This window comes from Zootoca vivipara, chromosome 7 (assembly GCF_965207765.1).
Source record: "Zootoca vivipara chromosome 7, rZooViv2.hap1.1, whole genome shotgun sequence".
NCBI classification, from domain to species: domain Eukaryota; kingdom Metazoa; phylum Chordata; class Lepidosauria; order Squamata; family Lacertidae; genus Zootoca; species Zootoca vivipara.
The window spans coordinates 25,828,207-25,836,270 of NC_142590.1; positions in this window are offsets into that span (position 1 = coordinate 25,828,207).

Here is an 8,064-nt window from a genome sequence, read left to right on the forward strand (position 1 = left end):
AAGCTGAGCATTAGATTCAAGTAAATATGGTATGTGTCCATGCTTACCCTCCAGAGGTTGAGAACAGTCTAAAGCAGGCATGGCCCAACTTGGCGCTCCAGCTGTTTTGGGACTACAGTTCCCATCATCCCTGACCATTGGTCCTGTTAGCTAAGCATGATGGGAGTTGTAGTCCCAAAACAGATGGAGGGCCAAGTTTGGCCATGCCTGGACTCTAAAGGATAGCCTTTCAATGTCAAATAAAGTAGTTCTGCCAGTAAGATATGTTTGGGCCAAGGAGAAATTATAAATTGAGCATTTTGATTATCAATGAATTATTGTTCTGGTCTAGACTTCTCGCATATCCAATTAATGCTCACAGTGTTAATTGGAGGTTTAGCAGTCTGCATCACATTACCGAAGCAATAGAGATGCTGCTAAAAGGCTATCCCAGTGCTTTCCCCCTCCCTTTAATGAAAACTTTGCAAAACTAAACTTTCCTGGAAATGGCCAATGTCTGAACGAGTGTTTAATACTGCTGGTAACACCCGTTGGCACTTAACCGCATTTGCATGGAAATATGTAAAGATGGCCAGTATTTTTCTGTCAGTCCCCAAATACATACTTTTTAAAATAACAAAGAGTTAAATTTTTGTTTATTATAAGAATAAACTTCTACCTTTCAATTCCAATTACATCATTTGCTCATGCGTATCTTCAATTACTAGGCCTGCCGACTGCAATGCACACATTTCAAAGGAAGAAAAGAAAAAGAATAGTGTGAAATATTTAAGATTTAGGAAAAGGAACTGATAGTAAAGTAAAACAAGCAACAACAAACTACAGCATTAATTTGTGAAAACTATACACAGTTTTGTTCAAAGCCTGAGTGGCACAATATTATTACTATCGCATCCAATTTAAACCACACATTTCCCTTTGGATCTATGTGTCCTGCTCAACACATTTGTTAGTTCTAAGCAGTGTGTGAAAATTGTGGCTATTTAGCTGCAGAATTAAGCTGCTCATGGTTTCTCTGAAAACCCATCATCCGAATCGCGCCCAAGCAGTGCCAAACACCAGCAAAAGGCCCCCTGCAATGTTTGGTGGCAGAAACCCCATGTTTCACTGTGGCCCAAAACATGAGCCTTTGGGACCTGAAAATTTTCATCTTGGGATCTGAATAGGTTCACCTTTTTAAAAAATATTTTAAAATGGGTCTTTTCATATACCTTTTAACTGAAGAACTTTCTAAGGAAATGGCTGGAATAACTGATATTACAATTTGAGGTCTTGTTTATTCCGTTATATTTTACTTCAAAACCCATTTATCCTAAATACAACCCAATAAGGCAGACATGTATGTACAAAACATTTTTAAAGAATGTGATCCCATTGAGATCCCATGATTAAATTTTGCAGGTAGTTCTTAGAAATATTAAATGAATACATTTTGGGGGATTTTTAAATCGCATTAATTTTTTTAACCACTTTAAAATTTTCCATTTTGTAACTTAAATTTAAAATATAAAGTAAGTCCATCATGTGACATATCATAATAAAACCCATGAAGTTCTGAAGAGATTGGTGGTTTTCGTTTTGGTGTATCTCAAATCTTGGCTGAGCTTTTAAGGTTTATGTGTAGTCCGGCAAGGCCAAAATTGTCATTTTAAAAAAAAAATTCAAACCCTCATAACTCACAGATGACATGAGATTTAAAAAATTAACATTTCAGATTTAAGTGTACAAAATATTTTTAAAAATTGGATGACATGAGGTAAAAAAAGTTGGATCACTTGATTTGGAATAACCCAATGGAGGGGCACAAGCTGGATGCAACTCTTAACAGACTGTATCATAAGTCTATGTAAAAATGCATCTGTTTTGTCTGTAAGGTACCACATGGCTCTATATTGCTTTGGACTGTTTATAACAATCCAAATGCAAAAAGCTACCAAAAAAAACCAGCGCAATGCAAAAAGCTACTTAGGCTCATGTCTCCACTTATCATGGTGTCAGTCATTGTTTTCATTCAGGAAATTTGCTCAATTTCAGCAATGAAGCACCAAATAATTGCTGTTTTGTTTCTGCTCCTAGCTGAACAGGGAAGTCGCCTTTGAGGTACTGGGTATGGGGATTTGCCTCCAAAGTTAAAAAAAATAATCATTGAGGGCATTAAACAAAGCCACACACCCAGAAATGTACGTCCGCCATTACTAACCAGGTGTCCAAGCCCGACACTCAAGTATCTGCACTTGCGCTGCCTCCCTGAGAGACGCTTTCGAACTTAGCGCGCAAAGTCTCGCTAATGCTCTCATTACACGAACTGCATTAGTCACAGAGCGTCAGGTTTTATGGCTCTTCATTCCCCAAAATCCTTGGCCCCTGTTTGTGTTCTCACAAGTTGGTCCTTCCACCTGATACTCTCAACACGCTGCTAATGCTTAACCGTTTTTCATGGGGGGAATTACCTTAATGGTGTGCGAGGCTCTCGGCTGCGCAGCTGCGTCTGTCATAAATGCCAGGGAGCCCCCTTTGTTGTTACCGAGAAGCCCTTAAAAGATTTTAGGCTTTTCATCTCTGCTAGGAATTAATTGCTCAGACAGAGGTTCCCAGGAGTCAGAAAAAACTTATTTATCTACGCAACAATGGCAGCTCGGATTTTGTTAGCTCAAAAATGGAAAGTGAGAGAGGTCTCTAGGAAGGAAGATTGGCAACTTAAGATGACAGAATATAGGGCTGCCATGTTTTAAAGAGCAGAAAAGAGGATGCGGTGATTTTAAATACCCCTACTATATGTAGGCTATAGAAACTGTGATATGTTGCTAAGGGGGGCAGGAAAAGAGGAAAGCAAGACGTCAGCCGCCAGTTATGTCTGTGTCTCATCCAGAAAGTATAGCCAGAGACATTTTGGCAAATTTAAAAAATCCACCCAGACAGAAATTTTACCCCTGAAAAAGAGGATGTGTCCTGGAAAAAGAGGACACATGGCAACCCGATTAAAAATATGAATCAGTAGGTCTAACAAGTAGAATAAGAGGACAAGAAGAAGTAGTATTTAATAAGGAATGAATTTTTTTGACAAGTATATTGAAAATAATTGTGTACAGTTAAAGTAATTCAACAGTATAAAATATTTTGAACTGATGTAAGATAGGAAAATTAAATGAGATGGATATATTAAAATATGCAGGAATGGTGGGTAAGTCAAATGAACCTTGGGAGGGAAGGGAGGGAAGTCAATGAATGTATGGTATAATAAAAGATGTTTAATTTGAAGTGTAAAATTTGAAAATTTAACAAAAAATATTATTAAAAATAAATAAAAGATTTTAGGTTGGCTCCCAGTACATTTCCGAGCACAATTCAAAGTGTTGGTGCTGACCTTTAAAGCCCTAAACGGCCTCGGTCCAGTATACCTGAAGGAGCGTCTCCACCCCCATCGTTCTGCCGTCGAGTCGTTCTGCGAGGAACGCCTTTTCTGAATCCATCAGCCTGAACCACGGCGGCCCCCCGGCCCCCCAGCAGACATAACAAGCGTAAAGCTATAGCTTTGGACACGGTGTGCTAAAATCTCAAAGAAACTGTAAATCAAGCCATGACTTTTGTTTCTTAATCCTCCTTTCGGTGCAAAGTGGTGGGATTTCCTGTAGAGAAAAACAGCAGCTGCTAGCGGCATTCGAACAGGCTACCCGGTGCCAAGGAGCAAAGCTGTTCTCCAGTTGCTGCTCGTTTCTCGGACAAAGGATCGATCCTGCCATCGGAGCCACAGTAAATGTTCCCATTAACTCCGGAATGTTAAGCTACCCATTTCACTCAAGCCAAGTTAGGGCCCTCACAACTCCCATGTCAATCACAATGTGTGTGTGCATGGATGCTGTACGACGACAATATGGCTAGAGACGAACCAGTTGTCAAGTGTCAAAATGGCTTGGACTCGGTTCTAAAACGTAGGGCTTGCCAAACGTCCAGATTTTGCCGGACGGACACGACCAGGCCGGGATTTGGACAGCAGGAAGGCGTCCAGGCAGCTATTTACCGAATCGGCAAAACATCCAGGGGAAACCCAGATGTATGGCATGGGGAAGGGGAATTTTTTTATTTAAAAATCCATTGAAATGACAAAAAGAGCCCCCAAACTTAATATTTTTTTGGAGTGAATAAATGTTTTGTTTGTTTGTTTGTTTGTTTTGCTCACAACTGTGAGCAAAGAAGAAGAAGGAAAGCTCAACAACTTTTCCATTTGGATTTTCACTGTTTGAAATATGGCAACCCTAGACAATTGAAAAAAATATATTCTAGAAATTCAATGCTTTTTGTGTGTGAATTGGGAAAAGACCACTATTACTCGATTCCATTGACAGAACACCTTGATGGTCCAGCTCTCAGAACTCCAATATTCCATGGGAGCATACTTTGGGAAGCACTGGTCTCTACTGAGTGGCAGTCACTTCCCTGGGTTTCAGGCAGGGTTCTCTTCCAGCCCTCCTTGGAGATGCTATGGATGAAACCTGGGACCTTCTGCATTAAACCAAGCTATTCTGCTTCTACAATGTGAGCATCTTCTTTAGATCCCCAGGAGAATTCGGGAGTCAAGCCCAATATTTTTGGATGCTGTGGGAAGGGTTTCAGAAGGCCAAGGCATCCCTTATGAAGTGTGGCTCAGCACAATAGTCACCTCTTGGATATCACTGCCTGCAGACTGTCTCACCAGAGTGGTACATGCTCTAGTTATCTCCCGCTTGGACTACTGCAATGCGCTCTACGTGGGGCTACCTTTGAAGGTGACCCGGAAACTACAACTAATCCAGAATGCGGCCGCTAGACTGGTGACTGGGAGCGGCCGGCGAGACCACATAACCTCGGTCTTGAAAGATCTACATTGGCTCCCAGTACGTTTCTGAGCACAGTTCAAAGTGTTGGTACTGACCTTTAAAGCCCTAAATGGCCTCGGTCCAGTATACCTGAAGGAGCGTCTCCACCCCCATCGTTCTGCCCGGAGACTGAGGTCCAGCTCCAAGGGCCTTCTGGCGGTTCCCTCATTGCGAGAAGCCAAGTTGCAGGGAACCAGGCAGAGGGCCTTCTTGGTGGTGGCGCCCGCCCTGTGGAACGCCCTCCCATCAGATGTCAAAGAGAAAAACAGCTACCAGGTTTTTAGAAGACATCTGAAGGCAGCCCTGTTTAGGGAGGCTTTTAATGTTTAATAGATTATTTTATTTCATTTTTCTGTTGGAAGCCGCCCAGAGTTGCTGGGGAAACCCAGCCAAATGGGCGGGGTATAAATAATAAATTATTAATTATTATTATTATTATTATTATTATTATTATTATTATTATTATTACATGGCTAAGTCTGCAGGATCAGATTCAGGTTAGGTTGTGAAGTTGCTTTAGTGGGGAGGTTGCCTTGAGAATGAACAAATAAAGAGACTTCTTACGAGTTGTTTGCCAGTTCTCCTTAGTGAAGGGCCAGAACACTTTAGAATTTGATCCTTCATAGGCTGGATTTTTATTACCGCTCTTGTTACACTCAGTCCTTGGCCTGACCTTCTCTAAGTCTGCCACTGCCCAAACCTCCTCTTCCCACCTTTTCTTCATTGCTATTGTATCCTTTTTACATACTCCAAATACTCAAGGCACCTTTAAGGTCACCTCTGTGCAGCATTGATCTTCTTTCGGCTCGTGCTGTAGGACAGCCAGTTCCTGAAGTCCACGCGGCAAGCTGCATTGTTGCTTGCCTTTTCCAGGGACGCCTCTCTCATTTTCTCATTTCCAAGTACTGTATATGTAATACAGCATCCACATAGGTGGCACAGAGCCACCTTGAGCACCATTTGGTGGAAAGCAGTTTGGCCACATGCATTGCCATTAAGAAGAAATTCACACACACACACACACACACACACACACACACACCCAAAAAAGAGGACAAAAGGGCCATGTAAAATGGGCAAACCCTAATTTACATGTGTAGATGCAAATCACAGAATGTAGAAATAATTACTCTAATTTAAATAGAAATAAAGCACATCTCATCATCATAGGGAAGACTGTGATCAAGTGAGCCCTGTGTCTTGCTAACAGTTGGTGGGCAAGTATCTGCACAAAGGCGCAAACAAGCTCTGAACTTGGCAAGGCATAATGCAAAATGCTTAATTAAAAAATAACACAAGTTCACTGATCAAACTTGTTACAAACTATGATTGATTGATTCATGATAGAGTCAATCAAGTTGCAAAAGGTAAAGGGCCCCTGGATGGTTGAGTTCAGTCAAAGGCAACTACAGGGTTACAGTGCTCATCTCGCTTTCAGGCCAAGAGAGCCAGCGTTTGTCCACAGGCAGCTTTCTGGGTCATGTGGCCAGCATGACTAAACCACTTCTGGTACAACGGGACACTGTGATGGAAACCAGAGCTCACGGAAACACTGTTTACCTTCCTGCCACAGTGGTACCTATTTATCTACTTGCACTGGGGTGCTTTCGAACTGCCAGGTTGGCAGGAGCTGGGACAGAGCAACGGGAGTTCACCCCAACATGGGGATTTGAACCGCCAACCTTCCGATCAGCAAGCCCAAGAGGCTCAGTGGTTTAGACCACAGTGCCACCGAGTAGTGCTTGCAACTCACATGTTGCAAAACGACACAGCCAGCCCATCAATGTCTCAGTGTGCCTATCAGTCCCCTGTTGCTTGCAGCCAGCACAGCACACACCCTTAGCCACAATTCAACACAGCAATATTAGGAACAGTTGAACACACGGCAAGCATATGGTAAAAAATGAGTTGTGAGCATTGTAGTTCATGTAGAACATCCCTCATGCATAGAACATACGTTTGGACCCTTTTCCTCCATTTGTGACCTTTAGGAATGCAATGCACCCAAGCAACTCCTGTTTTCTTTTTCTTTTCTTTAAATATTTTTATTAAAGATTTCTTGAATTACAAAGGTGTGTGCAGTGTCTCTCATATTTTAACATGTATCATTTTAGCAAATCAGTTTCATTTGTTAAGACACTAAGAAGAAAGAGGGAAAACGAGGTAGATAGGGGATGGGAGGGTGGATGGGGGTGAGAGTAGGTGACGATGTTTCTGTTTTGCTTAATATATGTAGGGCTTGATGTCAGCTTTGTTTGTGTTGGTACTCCTTTATCCGCTTGTGTTCTTTTGATGCTGAGAGAGATTGGGGTTGGCCAAGGGTGTGGTTGTTCATTTCTGATTGGCTATGATGGTCTTTGTGTTCATGTGTGAGTGGGGTGGGTGGGTATTTTTGGGTCAGGTGAGCCATACTGATTTGTATGCTGGCGGTAAATTTTTGTCATTATCTTGTTGGGCTGTGTGTGTGATAAAGGAACCATACCGGGGTGAAGGCATCATCTTCTATTTGTCCCCGTGCCAGTTTCAGCTTGTTGGTTAGTTTTTCTAGTAAGGCTGTTTCCCATACTACTTGGTACCATTGGTCCATGCCTACTCCTGACAGGTCTCTCCAATGTCTGGTTATGACATTTCTGGTTGCTGAAAGTAGGTGGGTTATGAGGTCTTTGTGGCAACTCCTGTTTTCTTATGGGAATAAATAGTGCCATCTGCTGGCCAAATGATGCCATTTGGAGGAGAATACCGACATCGCTCATCTCAATGATCAGAGAGCCGCAAAATTATGGCAGATGGGTTTATGCTTGCAGAAGGAGGTTTGTATGTTGCAAGGTTCTCATGGGAGCGGGGAGTTCAGTGTGTCATTGCACCTCCTGAGCATTTGCCCAGGGCTGCACACAAAAGCAAGGCTGAAAGATACTGGTACGTCTGTCGAAGAGCAAGTAGTCTAGGAAAACATTTGCCATGCGCATGCCAGGCGCCTGGCACCAGTTTGAAAGCTGTTTTCCATTTTGTTTTGCTTTTTTGCAGAGAGAAAGAAGGAAAGATGACTAAACCCAAATCTCACCTCTTACAGACTCTTACAGACTCTTTTACTTTCTTGGGCTCCTTGATCACTGCAGATGGTGACAGCAGTCACGAAATTAAAAGATGCCTGCTTCTTGGGAGGAAAGCAATGATAAACCTAGACAGCATCTTAAAAAGCAGAGACATCACC